Below are 22,885 nucleotides of genomic sequence, written 5' to 3'. Positions count from 1 at the left end.
TGTTACTATACTGACTTTAAAGTGCCGCATGTGTTACTATACTGACTGTAAAGAGCAGCATGTGTTACTATACTGACTGTAAAGTGCAGCATGTGTTACTATACTGACTGTAAAGAGCAGCATGTGTTACTATACTGACTGTAAAGTGCAGCGTGCGTTACTATACTGACTGTAAAGTGCCGCATGTGTTACTATACTGACTGTAAAGTGCTGCATGTGTTACTATACTGACTGTAAAGTGCCGCGTGTGTTACTATACTGACTGTAAAGTGCAGCATGTGTTACTATACTGACTGTAAAGTGCAGCAGGCGTTACTATACTGACTGTAAAGAGCCGCATGTGTTACTATACTGACTGTAAAGTGCAGCAGGCGTTACTATACTGACTGTAAAGAGCTGCATGTGTTACTATACTGACTGTAAAGTGCCGCATGTGTTACTATACTGACTGTAAAGTGCCGCATGTGTTACTATACTGACTGTAAAGTGCAGCAGGCGTTTCTATACTGACTGTAAAGAGCTGCATGTGTTACTATACTGACTGTAAAGTGCCGCATGTGTTACTATACTGACTGTAAAGTGCAGCGTGCGTTACTATACTGACTGTAAAGTGCTGCATGTGTTACTATACTGACTGTAAAGTGCTGCATGTGTTACTATACTGACTGTAAAGTGCCGCATGTGTTACTATACTGACTGTAAAGTGCAGCGTGCGTTACTATACTGACTGTAAACTGCCGCATGTGTTACTATACTGACTGTAAAGTGCAGCATGTGTTACTATACTGACTGTAAAGTGCTGCATGTGTTACTATACTGACTGTAAAGTGCAGCGTGTGTTACTATACTGACTGTAAAGTGCAGCATGCGTTACTATACTGACTGTAAAGTGCTGCATGTGTTACTATACTGACTGTAAAGTGCTGCATGTGTTACTATACTGACTGTAAAGTGCCGCATGTGTTACTATACTGACTGTAAAGTGCAGCGTGCGTTACTATACTGACTGTAAACTGCCGCATGTGTTACTATACTGACTGTAAAGTGCAGCGTGTGTTACTATACTGACTGTAAAGTGCTGCATGTGTTACTATACTGACTGTAAAGTGCTGCATGTGTTACTATACTGACTGTAAAGTGCAGCGTGTGTTACTATACTGACTGTAAAGTGCTGCATGTGTTACTATACTGACTGTAAAGTGCCGCATGTGTTACTATACTGACTGTAAAGTGCCGCATGTGTTACTATGCTGACTGTAAAGTGCAGCATGTGTTACTATACTGACTGTGAAGAGCAGCGTGTGTTACTATACTGACTGTAAAGTGCCGCATGTGTTACTATACTGACTGTAAAGTGCTGCATGTGTTACTATACTGACTGTAAAGTGCTGCATGTGTTACTATACTGACTGTAAAGTGCCGCATGTGTTACTATACTGACTGTAAAGTGCAGCGTGTGTTACTATACTGACTGTAAAGTGCTGCATGTGTTACTATACTGACTGTAAAGTGCTGCATGTGTTACTATACTGACTGTAAAGAGCAGCATGTGTTACTATACTGACTGTAAAGAGCAGCGTGTGTTACTATACTGACTGTAAAGTGCAGCATGTGTTACTATACTGACTGTAAAGTGCCGCATGTGTTACTATACTGACTGTAAAGAGCAGCGTGCGTTACTATACTGACTGTAAAGTGCAGCGTGTGTTACTATACTGACTGTAAAGTGCAGCATGCATTACTATACTGACTGTAAAGTGCCGCATGTGTTACTATACTGACTGTACAGTGCAGCGTGCGTTACTATACTGACTGTAAAGAGCAGCGTGCGTTACTATACTGACTGTAAAGAGCAGCGTGTGTTACTATACTGACTGTAAAGAGCAGCGTGCATTACTATACTGACTGTAAAGTGCAGCGTGTGTTACTATACTGACTGTAAAGTGCAGCATGCATTACTATACTGACTGTAAAGTGCCGCATGTGTTACTATACTGACTGTACAGTGCAGCGTGCGTTACTATACTGACTGTAAAGAGCAGCGTGTGTTACTATACTGACTGTAAAGAGCAGCGTGTGTTACTATACTGACTGTAAAGTGCAGCGTGTTACTATACTGACTGTAAAGTGCAGCGTGTGTTACTATACTGACTGTAAAGTGCAGCGTGTGTTACTATACTGACTGTAAAGTGCAGCATGTGTTACTATACTGACTGTAAAGTGCAGCGTGTGTTACTATACTGACTGTAAAGTGCAGCATGTGTTACTATACTGACTGTAAAGTGCCGCGTGTGTTACTATACTGACTGTAAAGTGCCGCATGTGTTACTATACTGACTGTAAAGTGCAGCGTGTGTTACTATACTGACTGTAAAGTGCAGCGTGTGTTACTATGCTGACTGTAAAGAGCAGCATACGTTACTATACTGACTGTAAAGTGCTGCATGTGTAACTATACTGACTGTAAAGTGCCGCATGTGTTACTATACTGACTGTAGAGAGCAGCATGTGTTACTATACTGACTGTAAAGTGCAGCGTGCGTTACTATACTGACTGTAAAGTGCCGCATGTGTTACTATACTGACTGTAAAGTGCAGCGTGCGTTACTATACTGACTGTAAAGTGCAGCGTGCGTTACTATACTGACTGTAAAGTGCAGCATGTGTTACTATACTGACTGTAAAGAGCAGCATGTGTTACTATACTGACTGTAAAGTGCAGCGTGTGTTACTATACTGACTGTAAAGTGCAGCGTGTGTTACTATACTGACTGTAAAGTGCAGCGTGCGTTACTATACTGACTGTAAAGAGCAGCGTGCGTTACTATACTGACTGTAAAGAGCAGCATGTGTTACTATACTGACTGTAAAGAGCAGCGTGCGTTACTATACTGACTGTAAAGAGCAGCGTGCGTTACTATACTGACTGTAAAGAGCAGCATGTGTTACTATACTGACTGTAAAGAGCAGCATACGTTACTATACTGACTGTAAAGAGCAGCATGTGTTACTATACTGACTGTAAAGTGCAGCATGCGTTACTATACTGACTGTAAAGAGCAGCATGTGTTACTATACTGACTGTAAAGAGCAGCATACGTTACTATACTGACTGTAAAGTGCCGCATGTGTTACTATACTGACTGTAAAGAGCAGCATGTGTTACTATACTGACTGTAAAGTGCAGCATGCGTTACTATACTGACTGTAAAGTGCCGCATGTGTTACTATACTGACTGTAAAGTGCCGCATGTGTTACTATACTGACTGTAAAGAGCAGCATGTGTTACTATACTGACTGTAAAGTGCAGCATGCGTTACTATACTGACTGTAAAGAGCAGCATGTGTTACTATACTGACTGTAAAGAGCAGCATACGTTACTATACTGACTGTAAAATGCTGCATGTTTTACTATACTGACTGTAAAGTGCAGCGTGTGTTATTATACTGACTGTAAAGTGCAGCGTGTGTTACTATACTGACTGTAAAGTGCAGCGTGTGTTACTTTACTGACTGTAAAGTGCAGCGTGTGTTACTATACTGACTGTAAAGTGCAGCGTGCGTTACTATACTGACTGTAAAGAGCAGCATGCGTTACTATACTGACTGTAAAGAGCAGCATGTGTTACTATACTGACTGTAAAGTGCAGCGTGCGTTACTATACTGACTGTAAAGAGCAGCATGTGTTACTATACTGACTGTAAAGAGCAGCATGTGTTACTATACTGACTGTAAAGAGCAGCATGTGTTACTATACTGACTGTAAAGAGCAGCATGTGTTACTATACTGACTGTAAAGAGCAGCATGTGTTACTATACTGACTGTAAAGTGCCGCATGTGTTACTATACTGACTGTAAAGTGCAGCGTGCGTTACTATACTGACTGTAAAGAGCAGCATGTGTTACTATACTGACTGTAAAGTGCTGCATGTGTTACTATACTGACTGTAAAGAGCAGCATGCGTTACTATACTGACTGTAAAGAGCAGCATGTGTTACTATACTGACTGTAAAGTGCAGCGTGCGTTACTATACTGACTGTAAAGTGCCGCATGTGTTACTATACTGACTGTAAAGTGCAGCGTGTGTTACTATACTGACTGTAAAGTGCAGCGTGCGTTACTATACTGACTGTAAAGTGCCGCATGTGTTACTATACTGACTGTAAAGTGCAGCATGCGTTACTATACTGACTGTAAAGTGCAGCGTGTGTTACTATACTCACTGTAAAGTGCAGCGTGCGTTACTATACTGACTGTAAAGTGCCGCATGTGTTACTATACTGACTGTAAAGTGCAGCGTGTGTTACTATACTGACTGTAAAGTGCAGCGTGCGTTACTATACTGACTGTAAAGTGCCGCATGTGTTACTATACTGACTGTAAAGTGCAGCGTGTGTTACTATACTGACTGTAAAGTGCAGCGTGCGTTACTATACTGACTGTAAAGTGCCGCATGTGTTACTATACTGACTGTAAAGTGCCGCATGTGTTACTATACTGACTGTAAAGTGCAGCGTGTGTTATTATACTGACTGTAAAGTGCAGCGTGTGTTACTATACTGACTGTAAAGTGCAGCGTGCGTTACTATACTGACTGTAAAGAGCAGCGTGCGTTACTATACTGACTGTAAAGAGCAGCATGTGTTACTATACTGACTGTAAAGTGCAGCGTGTGTTACTATACTGACTGTAAAGAGCAGCATGCGTTACTATACTGACTGTAAAGAGCAGCGTGCGTTACTATACTGACTGTAAAGTGCAGCGTGTGTTACTATACTGACTGTAAAGAGCAGCGTGTGTTACTATACTGACTGTAAAGAGCAGCGTGCGTTACTATACTGACTGTAAAGTGCAGCGTGTGTTACTATACTGACTGTAAAGAGCAGCGTGTGTTACTATACTGACTGTAAAGTGCAGCATGCGTTACTATACTGACTGTAAAGAGCAGCGTGTGTTACTATACTGACTGTAAAGTGCAGCGTGTGTTACTATACTGACTGTAAAGAGCAGCGTGCATTACTATACTGACTGTAAAGTGCAGCGTGTGTTACTATACTGACTGTAAAGAGCAGCGTGCGTCACTATACTGACTGTAAAGAGCAGCATGTGTTACTATACTGACTGTAAAGAGCAGCGTGCGTTACTATACTGACTGTAAAGAGCAGCATGTGTTACTATACTGACTGTAAAGTGCAGCATGTGTTACTATACTGACTGTAAAGAGCAGCATGTGTTACTATACTGACTGTAAAGAGCAGCGTGCGTTACTATACTGACTGTAAAGTGCAGCGTGCGTTACTATACTGACTGTAAAGAGCAGCATGTGTTACTATACTGACTGTAAAGTGCAGCGTGTGTTACTATACTGACTGTAAAGAGCAGCATACGTTACTATACTGACTGTAAAATGCTGCATGTTTTACTATACTGACTGTAAAGTGCAGCGTGTGTTATTATACTGACTGTAAAGTGCAGCGTGTGTTACTATACTGACTGTAAAGTGCAGCGTGTGTTACTTTACTGACTGTAAAGTGCAGCGTGTGTTACTATACTGACTGTAAAGTGCAGCGTGCGTTACTATACTGACTGTAAAGAGCAGCATGCGTTACTATACTGACTGTAAAGAGCAGCATGTGTTACTATACTGACTGTAAAGAGCAGCATGTGTTACTATACTGACTGTAAAGTGCAGCGTGTGTTACTATACTGACTGTAAAGTGCAGCGTGTGTTACTATACTGACTGTAAAGTGCAGCGTGCGTTACTATACTGACTGTAAAGTGCCGCATGTGTTACTATACTGACTGTAAAGAGCCATTAAAGGAGCCCTGACACAAGTTTGAACACTGACATTGTTCTTTCATTTTTGTGTTTGAATTTTGGATGCTCGTTGCCCTGGTCATTTTACTAGTATTTATAGCTGGGGCAATATAGGGATATTTACTACACAATTGCCTGTAGCATTATGAGACCTTGCAGTTTATAACAACGATGTTCAATAAGGGCCTGTTCACATCACCGTTCCGTAGTCGACTTCGCTATTGATTCCGTCGGAAAACTGGAAACCAGCCGGAATGGTGACGAACGGAAGCCATTAGCGATGTTTCCATCAACATTGAGATCAATGGTGACTGAAACGGAAGCTGTGCTGTCACTTTCACTTTCCGTTGCGGGGTTCACCCGACAGAACCTCGGAACGGAAGCGAACGGTGATGTGAACAGGCACTAATGTATTTTTTTGTTCACACAGCTTTAATTTTTTTGTTCCGTTTTACAAGTTGTTTCTTACTTACAATTTATTTTTATTTATTTTTTTTGTGTGGAGGGGGGGGGGCGCCATTTCCATTTTTGCCTCAGGCAGCAGAAAAGCTAGAATCGGCCCTGTATCTACCTATCTATCTATCTCATATCTATCTATCTATCTATCTATCTATCTGTCTGTCTGTCTGTCTATCTATCTATCTATCTATCTATCTATCTATCTATCTATCTATCTATCTATCTCTTTTCCCATTACATACTTTTATTGCTTATTGATTAGATTTATCATCAAAAGAATTGCCGCTCCAGTCATTGGGAATTATATCAAAACCTGTTTCCTTATCTCTCATTAACTCCCATTAACAAGATTGTTGGAGGTCCGGGTGGTCAGACCCCGCTGAGCAGTTTTATTTTATATCCTGTATAATCAATATGGTCTGTCATGGGAAAAATATCCTTGAAATGTCCCTGGAGGACCCAGGACAATTTGATAATCCAAAACCAAAACCATGAAAAATCCAGTAATCTGTATTCTATAGGTGTTGAGAATATCAAAAAAGAAATAAAAATGCCTCTGGCTGCCCAAACACATACAATGGCTGTCGGTCGATCGACAACTATTCTTTTTGACTCCCTCATATACTGTACGTGCACCCTTGACTCGGCCGAGCCACCTCTGCCACCTACTTATCTCCTGGGAAAACAAGGGATCGGGCATGTTAGATCTATCGTTTTCCTGCCCAACATCTGCCACCGGGGGGGGGGGGGGTCAGGATACCCCCATACACATTAGATAGTCCTCTGACTTTTTTATGTTATGTGTTTGGGAACCTTTAGGACATGTTCACACAGCTTTTGTTTTTGAGCATTACTTCCCATCCCAAGTAATGAAATCATAAATCAGATTCTCGGTATAGAAGTAATGACGGATAATATAGATGATATCAGTGGTGAGTAATGGAAGGCGAATTACCAATAAATCGTATTTCTGGAATTGATCGCTAACATGTATATTTTGAGTCTACATCAAATATGTAATCGGAGGTTATATGGACAAAAGTATTGGGACCCAGCACTTAATCATTGAATTCCGGTGTTTCATTCAGTCCCACAGGTGTATAAATCCAGAACTCGCCGTGCAGTCGCCTTTACAGACATTTGTGATAGAATGGGTCATTGTAAAGACATCACTGAATCCCAGCGCGGTCCTGTAATAGGACGTCATCGATGTAACAAGTCAGTTTGTGATATTTCTTCCCTCCTAGATATTCCACTATCAGCTGTGAGTGATATTATTGTAAAGTGGAAGTGTTTAGGAGCCTCAGCAACACAACCACGAAGTGCAGACCACGTAAAGTTACAGAGCCGGGCGCCGAGTGTTGTGGCGTTTAGTGTATAAAAGTCGCCAACGCTCTGCTGACTCAATAACTGCAGAGTACAGACCTCCTCTGGCATTAATATCTGTACAATCACTGTGCCCCAGGAGCTTCATGGCACGGGGTCCAAGCAGCTCCATGCCAGTCTTACAAAGTCTAAAGTTTTTTACTTTATTTTAGCTTCTAAGTGAAATTCGCAGGAAAATCTACAGCGGCTAATGCACACTGTTTTTGGTAGCAGAAAGCAAATTCGCACCAAAATTTTCTGGATTCGTGATGGGTGTGGATTTAGTCTAACAGTCTATCAGTGTTGTCTGGAGTGTTCCCTTAAAGGGGCTGTCCAAGATTAGAAAAAGGGTCTGGGGGGGGCGTGGCCTGTCTGCCGAACTGGATGGCTATGTGAGTGCTTAGCTCCTGCACCGTTAAGCAACTAAAGCGACTTTCAACGGATTTAAACTCTTTTTTTCTGGCTACACCCGGTTTACTGCTTATTTACGATGCCTAGAAGGAAGAGACCGCTGAAGAAACCGGAGAAACTCCTAGATTTCTTCTTTCCCGCGACCTCGGGCAGAATCCAAGATGGCGCCGGGGAAGACTCACACGCAGAGTCTCTGACTTCGGAGCCTGCACTGGAACATTCAGAGCAGGGAGAGGATGAGGACGCTGTACACGCTAGGAGGAGTACATCCTTACCTCCTAGATCGAGATCGTCAGTATTACCTCCCTCCCGTTTAAGAGGCATCCCAGACCGACATATATCAGGTGAAGGGACACATACCTCAGAACAACAGGGCGTTGTCCAGCGCCGCTCACAGGATGGGGCCTCGTCAACTTCTTCATCTCCTCGGCCGTGTAGTCCTGAATCACGGAGACCGAGGATACAGCCGCAAGATACCCTCCTGGCACAGGTGAGAGATACACCCTCACCACTGTTATCTGTTGCAAATGAGCTCCCTGACGGGTTTGATGAACTGCCGGCTTCCAATATGGCGGTTACAGAAGCCACCATGAAACATATGTTGCAGGCCTTACGCCAATCTCTGCAAGCGGGGTTTGCCAACCTTACACATCCTATTTCCACATCTTTACAAGAAGAGGAGAACCGGGTTAACCACGTGGAAACCAAAATGGGGTCGTTTGCCACCTCACATAATGATCTCATAGACGCTCATTATGGCCTTGAAACGGAAGTACAACAATTACGTGCTAAAGTTGCCGACTTGGAGGATAGATCAAGGCGCAATAACGTGAAGTTTCGATGTATCCCTGAATCGGTTATGCCACAAAATCTGACCCTATATATTCAATCTCTTGCAAAATGCATACTGCCTGACTGTACCCCGCAGGACTTGATTATTGATAGAGCACACCGGGTGCCACGTCCTAAGCATTTGGGAGAACATGTTCCAAGGGATGTCTTGGTTCGTGTCCATTTTTTCCAAACTAAGGAAAACCTGATGTATGCGGCAAGGAAGATGAATCGCCTGCCGGAACCTTATCAGATGGTCACTCTATATATTGATCTATCTTCTACTACCTTGCAACTCCGACGCCAACTATCCCCTATTACTTCAGCATTGAGAGATCAGAAAGTTTTATATAAATGGGGTTTCCCGGTTCGCCTGCTCATCACCCGAAATAATGTTCTACACATCGTTAGAACACTGGAAGAAGGTTCTGCATTATTACACCAATGGAAGATCCCGCTTTCATCAAGACAAGCTCCTCTGCCAACATCTCCTAAACGTATCACGAATGAATGGCGTGTTGCTGGTTCTCCAAAGCACCCACACCGTTGAGGTACTCTCGCTATATTACAGGTGCTTCCTCGGGATGGTTCTCCCAAACCTTGAGGAAACTCACTGACTGTTCTACCCCCCTCTCTTGTAAGACGGCTATAATGCTGTTATGGTCTAACAAAATGTTGTTTTATTGCTGGTATATCAGCTTGTTTTTCTATATGTTTGTTTATTTTTTCCTGTTAGTCATTATGTGGAAAGATGCATCAACTAATTCTTTCTCCAAGGCTGTAATTGCAATATGGTACAGTGATGGTGGAAATAGTCTGTTGTCATGTAATATCCAGCTTAAATGTGAACATCCAGAATCTTACTCTGCACTTATTGACATATCCTAATGGTGTTAAAAATGGCATCCCTTAATGTGAAAGGTCTTAATAGTCCGCAAAAGAGAGCATTTATGTGGGCAGAAGCCCGGGATCTGTCATGTGATGTTCTTTGCATCCAGGAAACGCATATTATCCAGAAAGATGCGTTTAGGATAAAACACCCTAGCTTCCCAGTAATATACCAATCGCATTTCACTTCTAAATCCAGAGGAGTTCTCCTAGCCGTAAAAAATACTATAGCATTCCAACTTATCCAGGAGAAAATAGATACTGCAGGCCGGTATGTTATTTGGGTTTGTTCCCTCAATAATGTCATATATACAGTGGTGTCGGTTTATGCTCCTAATACGGGTCAAATTCGCTTCTTTAATAAGGTAATGCGCCTCATATCTAAAGTGCGGCAGGGAAAACTCCTTATATGTGGCGATTTCAACACAATAACGGATACGAACCTGGATACTACCTCTAGTGTGAGAAGACAACTCAATTCATTGGGTGAGAGTTTATGGAAGGAGGAACTATACGATGCCTGGCGTGTTTTACATAGCACGGAGAGGGATTACTCTTATTTCTCTACGGTTCACAATAGTTATTCTAGGCTAGATATGTTTCTGGTGGACAGAGCATTACTGTTTATGTCTAAATCTTCTACCATTGAAACTATTACATGGTCTGACCATGCGGCTATCACACTTCACATAGAGGAAAAACATAAGGCTCCAGACACCTATCTCTGGCGATGCAATCCATACCTTCTCTCTCATTCTGCACATAAATCTACGATAGAACGGGATCTCAGAGAATTTTTCAGCTTAAATGCCCCATCTGTTACTAGCTCAGATATTCTATGGAATGCTCATAAAGCATATATTAGAGGAACTTTCATTAAACTTGGGCATAGAGACAGGAGGGAGCAGACAAAACAGACGCTGTCCCTTATAGAGAATATCAAACAGCTAGAATGACTAAATAAAACCCAACAAACATCAGATCACGCTGAGAAACGTATGGATCTGAGAAATCAGTTAAGAGCGTGCCTGCTACAAAAATATGACAAGAAGGTTAGGAAAACGAATTCCCACTATTATTCTCAAAACAATAAAGCAGGTAAACTATTGGCCTCCAGACTTAAACGGCAATATACGAAAGCCAGAATCCCATTTCTATTAACAGAAGAAGCAAAGGGAAAAGTGTATGACCCGAGGGAAATTGCTAACAAATGTAAGGCTTACTACTCGTGGCTTTACAATTTGAAGGAGGAGCCTGGATCTTCTCTGGTGACAGAAGACAATATTCAGCAATTTTTACAATCTATTAATCTCCCCACTTTGACCTTAGACCAACTGTCCACCCTTAACTGTCCTATTACTGATGCAGAAATTCTGACTGTAATTAAAAAGCTTCCTTTGGGGAAATCACCCGGCCCTGATGGGTTAACAAATGAATATTATAAAACCTTCCAAAATATCCTTATTAAATATCTTAGACAGACATACCAAGACGCGAGTCTGACTGGCAGATTCCCCAAAGAGAATCAGTCCGCATTGATAGTTACCCTTCCCAAACCCGGAAAGAGCCCAGACGCTCCCCAAAACTTTCGACCTATTTCGCTGTTAAATACTGATTTGAAGATATATGCTAAAGTGCTAGCGTCTAGATTAGCTCCACTTTTACCGAATCTGATTAGGGAAGATCAGGTGCGATTCATAAAAGGTAGACAAGCGACTGATAACACTAGAAGGGTATTAAATATCACTAACTATCTATCCACACGAGAGATACCTGCAATTTTACTTTCGCTCGACGCCGAAAAGGCTTTCGACCGCATCAATTGGATGTATGCCTTTTCCGTGCTGAAGCGGATGGGTTTCTCGGGACATATTCTATCGTCAATTCAAGCTTTATACTCAGACCCGTCGGCCAGGGTATTTACTAACGGCTCTCTGTCAGACGAATTTCCCATTACTAATGGTACCAGGCAGGGGTGCCCTTTATCCCCTCTAATTTTTGTGCTATCTATTGAACCCCTTGCGCAGGTTACACGGGAGGATAGCTTGGTAAAGGGTATACAAATTGGAGATCGTACTCATGTTATATCTTTATATGCGGATGACGTCATACTTACATTGAGTGCCCCTGGCATATCGTTAGGGAGAACTCTCGATATTATCAAGGACTTCGGGAATATCTCAGGGTATAAATTGAACACACAGAAATCACAGATACTACCTTTTCACATCACCTCCGATCCACTCTCCATTTTGAAACATAGATTCCCTTTGGATTGGCAATCAGAGGACATACAGTATTTGGGCCTCACGTTAACTGTCTCACATCAAAAACTCTATAAGGCTAATTATCTGCCACTTCTAGAAGCTATCTCTACTGAAGCATGTCGACTTTCAGCATTTGAAGTTTCATGGATTGGCAGAATAGCGGCTTTTAAAATGCTCCTATTGCCGAGACTTCCTTATTTATTTAGAACGCTCCCTATTGAAGTCCCAGGGTCCTTTTTTACTTCCATACGTCGGGTTGTTTCTTCGTTCATATGGGCTAACCGCAAGCCACGAATTTCATACAAACTGCTTACTAAAGATAAGACGAAAGGTGGCTTGGGGGTACCCGATATACACAAATATTTTGTAGCATGTCAAGTCTCTCAGATGAAATGCTGGTGGTCGCTGGATACTGCTAAACACTGGGTACATATAGAACATTTTTTGGCTTCCCCTACCAATTTGAAAGCGTTATTGATAGCTAATCTATGGAATATTAAAGAGTCAACCCAGATTTCTCCTTTCACAAGGTCATCACTAGTATGCTGGGCTTATTTCCATAGAAACTCAGAGGTAAACACTAGAGATGAGCGAACTTTTCAAAAGTTCGGTTCGGCTAGTTCGCCGAATTTCACAAAAAAGTTCGATTCGGACCGAACTAGCTCGGACCGAACCTGTCACTTCCGTGCGCCGAGCATGCTACTGTCCAGGGTGCTGATAGAGTTAATGGGCTGCACTAACTCTTTCAGCAACCTTGACAGTACATGCTCGGCGCGCGGAAAATACAATTTAAATGTAACAAAAAAATAAAAATTATACGTTCATACTTACTTTCCTCCTGTCCGGCCTCCAGCGATGACGTTTCATCCCTTTCGCCGCTGCAGCCAATCGCAGGCTGTAGTGGCGGTCACGCACGTCAGGATGACGCTTCATCCCACGTGACCGCCTCTGCAGCCAATCACAGGCTGCAGCGGCGACATGGATGAAACGTCATCACTGGAGGCCGGACAGGAGGAAAGTAAGTATGAACGTATAATTTATTTTTTTGGGCATGTATGTATGTTGTCATGTATGTATGTGTGTATATATGTGCATGTATGTTTGTATGTATATTTGCATGTATATATTTGCATGTTTGCATGAATGTATGTATGTATGTATGTTTGCATGTATGTATGTTTGCATGTATGTATGTACACTACTGTTCAAAAGTTTGGGGTCACCCAGACAATTTTGTGTTTTCCATGAAATCTTACACTTCTATTTATCAAATGAGTTGCAAAATGGCTAGAAAATATAGTCAAGACATTGACAAGGTTAGAAATAATGATTTTTATTTTAAATAATAATTTTCTCCTTCAAACTTTGCTTTCGTCAAAGAATGCTCCATTTGCAGCAATTACAGCATTGCAGACCTTTGGCCTTCTAGCTGTTAATTTGCTGAGGTAATCGGGAGAAATTTCACCCCATGCTTCCAGAAGCCCCTCCCACAAGTTGGATTGGCTTGATGGGCACTTCTTGCGTACCATACGGTCAAGCTGCTCCCACAACAGCTCTATGGGGTTGAGATCTGGTGACTGCGCTGGCCACTCCATTACAGATAGAATACCAGCTGTCTGCTTCTTCCCTAAATAGTTCTTGCATAATTTGGAGGTGTGCTTTGGGTCATTGTCCTGTTGTAGGATGAAATTGGCTCCAATCAAGCGCTGTCCACAGGGTATGGCATGGCATTGCAAAATGGAGTGATAGCCTTCCTTATTCAAAATCCCTTTTACCTTGTACAAATCTCCCACTTTACCAGCACCAAAGCAACCCCAGACCATCACATTACCTCCACCATGCTTGACAGATGGCGTCAGGCACTCTTCCAGCATCTTTTCAGTTGTTCTGCGTCTCACAAATGTTCTTCTGTGTGATCCAAACACCTCAAACTTCGATTCGTCTGTCCATAACACTTTTTTCCAATCTTCCTCTGTCCAATGTCTGTGTGCTTTTTCCCATATTAATCTTTTCCTTTTATTAGCCAGTCTCAGATATGGCTTTTTCTTTGCCACTCTGCCCTGAAGGCCAGCATCCTGGAGTCGCCTCTTCACTGTAGACGTTGACACTGGCGTTTTGCGGGTACTATTTAATGAAGCTGCCAGTTGAGGACCTGTGAGGCGTCTATTTCTCAAACTAGAGACTCTAATGTACTTGTCATGTTGCTCCGTTGTGCAGCGGGGCCTCCCACTTCTCTTTCTACTCTGGTTAGAGCCTGTTTGTGCTGTCCTCTGAAGGGAGTAGTACACACCGTTGTAGGAAATCTTCAGTTTCTTGGCAATTTCTCGCATGGAATATAATTCATTTCTAAGAACAAAAATAGACTGTCAAGTTTCACATGAAAGCTCTCTTTTTCTAGCCATTTTGAGAGTTTAATCGAACCCACAAATGTAATGCGCCAGATTCTCAACTAGCTCAAAGGAAGGTCAGTTTTATAGCTCCTCTAAACAGCAAAACTGTTTACAGCGGTGCTAACATAATTGCACAAGGGTTTTCAAGTGTTCTTTAATCATCCATTAGCCTTCTAACACAGTTAGCAAACACAATGTACCATTAGAACACTGGAGTGATGGTTGCTGGAAATGGGCCTCTATACACCTATGTAGATATTGCATTAAAAACCAGATGTTTGCAGCTAGAATAGTCATTTAGCACATTAACAATGTATAGAGTGGATTTCTGATTAATTTAATGTTATCTTCATTGAAAAAAACTGTGCTTTTCTTTCAAAAATAAGGAAATTTCTAAGTGACCCTAAACTTTTGAACGGTAGTGTATGTTGTCATGTATGTATGTATGTATGTATGTTGTCATGTATGTATGTTTGCATATATGTTGGCATGTATGTATGTATATATGTGCATGTTTGCATGTATATTTGCATGTATATATTTGTATGTATGTATGCATGTATGTTTGCATGTATGTATGTATGTATGTATGTTGTCATGTATGTTTGCATGTTTTTATTTTTGAATGTATGTTTGCATGTATGTTTATATATATATGTGCATGTATGTAATTATGTTTGCATGTATTTATGTTTGCATGTATATTTGTGCATGCTTGTATGTATCTTTGCATGTTTGTATGTATGTATGTTTTCATGTGTGTGTGTGTGTGTATGCATGTATGTATGATAGTTTGCATGTATGTATGTATATATGTGTGTATGTTTGCATGTATATATGTGCATGCTTGTATATATGTATGTATGTTTGTATATATGTCTGTATGGCGATGTATGATACTGTCTGCTGGCGCCCTGTATCTAAGTCAACTTCGCGGCAGGCTTCTATACATGGTATAACAGTCAGTATCACACATTAAACTGAATCTAAGCCTACGACATGTTTTATTTCATTATTTTATTTTTTTACAGGTTTGGTGTTTGGACTACGTCGGTTTCGAGGACTACTTCGATGACAGTTTTTTTTTTTTTACAATAAAATGGTTAATGAGGGTTGTGTTGGGGGTGCTTTATTTCAATAAAATATTTTATCTATATCTTTGTCTTTTTCTTTTCAAATTTTATTACTACCACTTTAGTAATGGCCGCTGTCTGCGTGACAACATCCATTACTAAGGCGAGGCTTAGTGTTAGCCGGTACAGAGGCTAACACTAACCACCATTATTACCCCGGTACCCACCACCACCAGGGGTGCCGGGAAGAGCCAGGTACGATCCAGTACCCGACCATCTGTTGTGATGGTCGGGCTCTGGGGCGGCCGCAGGCTGGTATTACGAGGCTGGGAAGGGCCAAAAACAGTGGACCTTCCCACCCTTGTAATGCTAGGCTGCTGCTGCTGTGTTGTATCTGGCTGGTTATAAAAGTGGGGGGGGACCCCAGGTCATTTTTTTAAATTATTTTTTTTATTTTTTATTTTTTTTAAAAAGACATGGGGTTCCACCCAATTTATCATAACCAGCCACATACAACACAGTGTTATTAGCCTGGGAATGGACAAAACCAGTGGCCCTTCCCACCCATGTAATGCCTGACTGCTGCGGCCTTGTATATGGCTGGTTATTAAAAATGTGGGGGACCCAACGTCTATTGTTAAATTTGTTAAATTAAAAAAAAAAACCGACGTGGGGTCCCCCCCATTTTTATAACCAGCCCGATACAACACAGCAGCAGCAGCCTAGCATTACAAGGGTGGGAAGGTCCACTGTTTTTGGCCCTTCCCAGCCTCATAATACCAGCCTACGGCCGCCCCAGTACCCGACCATCACAACAGATGGTCGGGTACTGGATCGTACCAAGCTCTTCCCGGCACCCCTGGTGGTGGTGGGTACCGGGGTAATAATGGGTGGTTAGTGCTAGCCTCTGCACCGGCTAACACTAAGTACCGCCTTAATAATGGACGCTGTCAATCAGCCAACTGCCATTATCTAGGCACTAATAAAGTTTTAAAAAAAACACAAAGACAATTCTTTTTTATTGAAATAAGAAATCCCCAACAAAACCCTCGTTAACCATTTTATTAAAATTTGAAAAAACGTAGATCTACGCAGTAGTCCAACGAATCGAAGATGTAGTCCAATCGGTACATCAAAATCTGCAACAACATAAAAAAACAGTTATCAATGTGAACAATACCAATACTTCTACTCACCTACACACATATATACACGCACACACAAAGAAACAACCATACACAAACACACACATATATACACAAACACACATATACAGACATATAAACAAACACCCATGTACACAAACACACACATATACAAAAACACACACACACAAACATCTACACACAAAAATATACACAAATTCACCCATATATACACACACATATACACAAACACATATACACAAACGCACCCATATATACACAAACACACACATAAACACACACCCATATACACACATATACACAAACACACACAAAAACACACACACACACAAATATCTACACACAAACATATACACATACACCCATATATACACACACACATATACACAAACATATACACAAACACATATACACAAACGCACCCATATATACACAAACACACATAAACACACATATACACAAACGCACCCATATATACGCAAACACACACATAAACACACACCCATATACACACATATACACAAACACAGACAAAAACACACACACACAAACATCTACACACAAACATATACACATACACCCATATATACACACACACATATACACAAACATATACACAAACACATATACACAAACGCACCCATATATACACAAACACACATAAACACACATATACACAAACACACATATAAAAACAAAGACACATACCCAAACACACACACTGTTTCTTTTAAATGCTGCCGGGGAACCCGCTCGATCCACTATATAAGGCTGCGCTATAGTGCAGCATTTAAAAGAAACAGGATCCTGACCTGTCCATAGAGTTTAAGGCAGCACAGAGTATTTCAGGAGATGAGCGTGCAGATTCAGTGCTGCTGGGAACTCTGCTCTTACCATTACGTAGCTCTCAGTCTGTTACCTCTCCTCCACTCCTGTCCTCAAGAACACCTTCACATGATTGGCAAGTCACCACGTAATGGTAAGAGCAGAGTTCACAGCAGCACAGAGTATTTCAGGAGATGAGCGTGCGGATCTTGTGCGGGGTGGTGACTTGCCAATCATGTGAAGGTGTTATTGAGGACAGGAGTGGAGGAGAGGTAACAGACTGAGCTACGTAATGGTAAGAGCAGAGTTCACAACATCACAGAATCTGCACGCTCCTCTCCTGAAATATTCTGTGCTGCTGTGAACTCTGCTCTTACCATTATGTAGCTCTCAGTCTGTTACCTCTCCTCCACTCCTGTCCTCAAGAACACCTTCACATGATTGGCAAGTCACCACGTAATGGTAAGAGCAGAGTTCACAGCAGCACAGAGTATTTCAGGAGATGAGCGTGCGGATCTTGTGCGGGGTGGTGACTTGCCAATCTTGTGAAGGTGTTATTGAGGACAGGAGTGGAGGAGAGGTAATAGACTGAGCTACATAATGGTAAGAGCAGAGTTCACAGCAGCACAGAATCTGCAGGCTCCTCTCCTGAAATATTCTGTGCTGCTGTGAACTCTGCTCTTACCATTACGTAGCTCTCAGTCTGTTACCTCTCCTCCACTCCAGTCCTCAAGAACACCTTCACATGATTGGCAAGTCACCACCGCACACAAGATCCGCACGCTCATCTCCTGAAATACTCTGTGCTGCTGTGAACTCTGCTCTTACCGTTACGTGGTGACTTGCCAATCATGAAGGTGTTATTGAGGACAGTAGTGGAGGAGAGGTAACAGACTGAGAGCTACGTAATGGTAAGAGCAGAGTTCACAGCAGCACTGAATCTGCACGCTTATCTCCTGAAATACTCTGTGCTGCCTTAAACTCTGTGGACAGGTCAGGATCCTGTTTCTTTTAAATGCTGCACTGTAGCGCAGCCTTATATAGTGGATCGAGCGGGTTCCCTAGCAGCATTTAAAAGAAACAGGATCCTGACCTGTCCACAGAGTTTAAGGCAGCACAGAGTATTTCAGGAGATGAGCACGGCCGGCCACAGGCAGCCGGTCGTTTTTCCAAGCCGTGCTCCCATTATGCACACGACCGTAAAAACACCCGTTATTGCGGGTCATAATTACGACCCGCAATAATGGGCTCATAGACTTCTGTTACCCACGGGTACCTTCCCGTTTTCTCACGGGAAGGTGCCCGTGCCGTTAAAAAAATAGAACATGTTCTATTTTTCTATTTTACGGGCCGTGCTGCTATAATTAGGGCATGTTCACACGACAGCGTCCGTAACGGCTGAAATTACGGGGATGTTTCCGCCTGAAAACATCCCCGTAATTTCAGCCGTAACGGCATGTGCAGGCGCTTGAACGCCGCGTCCATTACGGACGTAATTGGCGCTGCTATTCATTGGAGTCAATGAATAACGGCTCCAATTACGGCCAAAGAAGTGACAGGTCACTTCTTTGACGCGGGCGTCTATTTACGCGCCGTCATTTGACAGCGGCGCGTAAATATACGCCTCGTGTGAACAGACAAACGTCTGGCCATTGCTTTCAATGGGCAGATGTTTGTCAGCGCTATCGAGGCGCTATTTTCGGGCGTAATTCGGGGCAAAAACGCCCGAATTACGTCCGTAATTAGTGCGTGTGAAAACACCCTTATAATGACAGCACGGCTCGCAAAAGCGGCCGGCTGCCCGTGGCCGGCCGTGCTCGTAATTACGAGTCGTAATTACGAGCACGGCCTGTAAAATAAAAAAATAGAACATGTTCTATCTTTTTAACGGCACGGGCACCTTCCCGTGAGAAAACGGGAGGGTACCCGTGGCTAACAGAAGTCTATGGGCCCGCTATTTCGGGTCGTAATTACGACCCGTAATAACGGGTGTTTTTACGGTCGTGTGCATGAGGCCCTGTAATGACGGGTGGCTACATGTGTGCACCCGTCATTACGGCAGCGTTGCTAGGCGACGTCAGTAAATAGTCACTCTCCAGGGTGCTGAAAGAGTTAACTGATCGGCAGTAACTGTTTCAGCACCCTGGACAGTGACTACCGATCACAATATAGAGTACCTGTAAAAAAAAAAAGACGTTCATACTTACCAGGAACTCCCTGCTTCCTCCAGTCCGGTCTCCTGGCCGTTGCCTTGGTGACGCGTCCCTCGCGACATCCGGCCCGACATTCCTTGATGACGATGCAGCCCATGTGAGCGCTGCAGCCAATCACGGGCTGCAGAGGCCTCTGCAGCCAATCACAGGCTGCAGAGGCCTCTGCAGCCAATCACAGGCTGCCGCGTCAGAAAAGAAGGTCGGACTGGAGGAAGAAGAGGGACTCGTCCGCAAGACAACGACCAGGTACGTATGAAATGCTTTTTATTTTATTTTTAATCAGCAGTGATTGATAGAGACAAGTGGCTGCTGATTTGTATAATATTTTTGACCGGGTTCGGTCAAAACGGGTTCGGCCGAACCCGGTGAAGTTCGGATTCGCTGCGAACCGAACTTTTCCGGAAGTTCGGACCGAAACCGGGTTCGGTTGTCCCGGTTCGCTCATCTCTAGTAACAGGCATGGTAATTCAGTCCAGGAGGGTTTTAAATGTCCAAAGTGTGGTTGACATTGATATCGTTTTTCCATTCATACAATATGTATTTCCAGGGTAGGTGCTCTTATTGTGGCAGTCCAATTGCGGTCCTGAGCTGATCCGCAATATGTATCCAACTTAATATTGATATACTCTATCCTGTAATTGGATAAGGCTTTGTGCAGCAAGTAGATACCTCTACAGCCTCTCATCGAGTCTGCACGTTCTGTGGGGTTTACGATGTTGCTTCCGGGTATGTCAGCTGACGGCCGGGAGTCACATGGTTGAGCGTCACGGATGTGGTGGGCGAGTGTGATTGGCTGGTTTGGAGTATGCCGCCGAAGCCAGGGGCAGGAGTATCTGGTTCATAGTAACTCAGAGTCCCGTAGTGAAACATGCTGCTGACATCTATGCGTGCATGCTTCCGTGTTGTGCAGTAGAATATCTGCTGCTGAAGAAATATCGCTGGCATCCTGGCCAGACTGACCAAGCTACAGACCCCTGATGATAAGTATAGAAACGCGTAGGGTCGGGTTAAGTGAGGGAGCAGTGGCATTGTTGTGTATCCTTAACATCAGGAGATCTAGGTGCGGTTAACTGCAGGCTCCGGTGTGTTTTAGGGTCTAAACCACTGTCACACCAATGTTTAAACGCTGATTCCATGTTTGATATCTCTGTATATACCCAGTCATAGAGGGTTCGCAAACGAATTAGGACTTGGAGTATTTATTTGTTTAATACGTTTTTAAAATACACGGTTGGGCTTTTCACAGTGGTGATTGTACCCCTGTTTTTAGATAGCTATGAAATAAAAATTATATATTTTACTCATTTATCACTTCAGTGAATTTACAATTTTTCATATTTGTGGGAGCACAATATATATCGTTTAAATACAGTGAATTACCATCTGTAAATTTGGTAATATTTTTTCAATATATGAAAGCTTAAGAAAATCGCAGAGAAGATAGATCAGGAAGCCTGGGCCTTTAATCATTTAAGCTAGAAGGCAACTCTCTGACTCTTGGGCATCGGGAAACTGGTATGACCATCATGACTCAGGAACCTCAATAACCTCTTTGATTTTCAGCACAGACGGGACAGTAGACAGAGAGTGGAATATGTTTCTTTTAGATTTGCCTTAGAGCTAAACCCAGGGGTTGATTGAGAGAATATTAAATCCTTACCTAAACATGCCCCGTAGAGTATATGAACTTTCAGAAGGGAATCCCCAGGTTGTATACCCGGAGTAGTCTTCAAAGCATCAGCTAACTTCTATCCTATAGGGATTTCTGACGCGTGGTACCGTAATTGATAAGCAGAAGAGTAGTAGCAAAAGGTCAGGGCTGGCAGAGTTCATGCTAATACTGGTAAACACACTCAGGTCAGGGCAGGCAGCGATCAATAAATGTAGTCATAAAACAGTACAAGTCAATCCAAAATATCAACAAAACACCTTCATAATAACCACAGGAACGGTTCCATACAGTTGGCACTATAGAATCTACTGATTGTAAGCACATATAAATTGTACTGGGAGAACTCCCAATAAAATCCACATCGTAAATGATGACATTCTAGAATAATTCCCATTATGATTTATGCAAAGTGACTGTATATTTCTTGGTGTGTCTCAAAACGATAATCAAGTTTCTGAGCTTTTAGGAGTGGCACAACACCAGGTTGGGTAGTATAGATAAAAGAATAGAAGCAGAATATTTCATATTTTTCCAGTAGGTTAACAAACAATAGAAAAAAATACCATCCTGATATGATGTAGGAGGTTGGTTAGTTAAAATTGAGGGCACCAAAACATGGTATCTTCAAAATGCCAACACTAAGTAGAAGATGTCACAACCAGCAGAGATCCATAATAAGAGGAGTTTCTCTTTAATTGTCTTCTCAAAAATAGTACCTAGTGTTTGTTAACCATAACCCCTTAATGACCGCCCACCGTCTTTTGATGGCAACCAGTACAGGTGCTTAATCTACAGCGACGTCTTTTGGCTCTGTTGTAGAAGAGGCTGATGAGCGCTCCTGTGATCACTCATCCTCTAAGCAGGAACTGTAACTTACAGCTCCTGAACTGAGAGCAGCCTACTGAATACAACTGGGATCGGAAAACATTCCGACCCCAGCTGTTTAACCCTTTGATCGCCGCTGTCCGTTCCGGGGCATGATCAAAGGGCCATTCAGCGCCTTTTCACGAATGAAGCAACTGGTACCTTTTGTACCAGTGACGCTTCCGTCGATGAAAGACGCTGACCTGCCCAGCCAATCAGCGCCTTTCATAGACACTGTGTTCAACCCCCTGGAGACCTGCGCAGAAGAGCGCAGGTCACCATGGCTGCCGGACGGCGTGGGAGCGGGAATAAGGTGAGTTTGAATATTTTTTTATTTTTTTAACTGTGTTAGAAGTGTGTGTCTGTATCTGCGGGGGGGGGGGGGTTATCTGCAAGGGGGACTTTATCTACACGGGGGGGGGCTTTATCTACGGGGGGGTGTCTATCTACAGGGGGGGCTATATACAGGGGGAGCTATATACAGGGGGACTATATCTACAGGGGGACTATATCTACAGGGGGGCTATATCTACAGGGGGTGGGCTATATACAGGGGGACTACATCTACAGGGGGGCTATATACTGGGGTGGGCTATCTACAGGGGGACCATATCTACAGGGGGTGGGCTATATACA

This window comes from Rhinoderma darwinii, chromosome 12 (genome assembly GCF_050947455.1).
Source record: "Rhinoderma darwinii isolate aRhiDar2 chromosome 12, aRhiDar2.hap1, whole genome shotgun sequence".
NCBI lineage: Eukaryota > Metazoa > Chordata > Amphibia > Anura > Rhinodermatidae > Rhinoderma > Rhinoderma darwinii.
Note: the sequence above shows the minus strand (reverse complement) of the source record.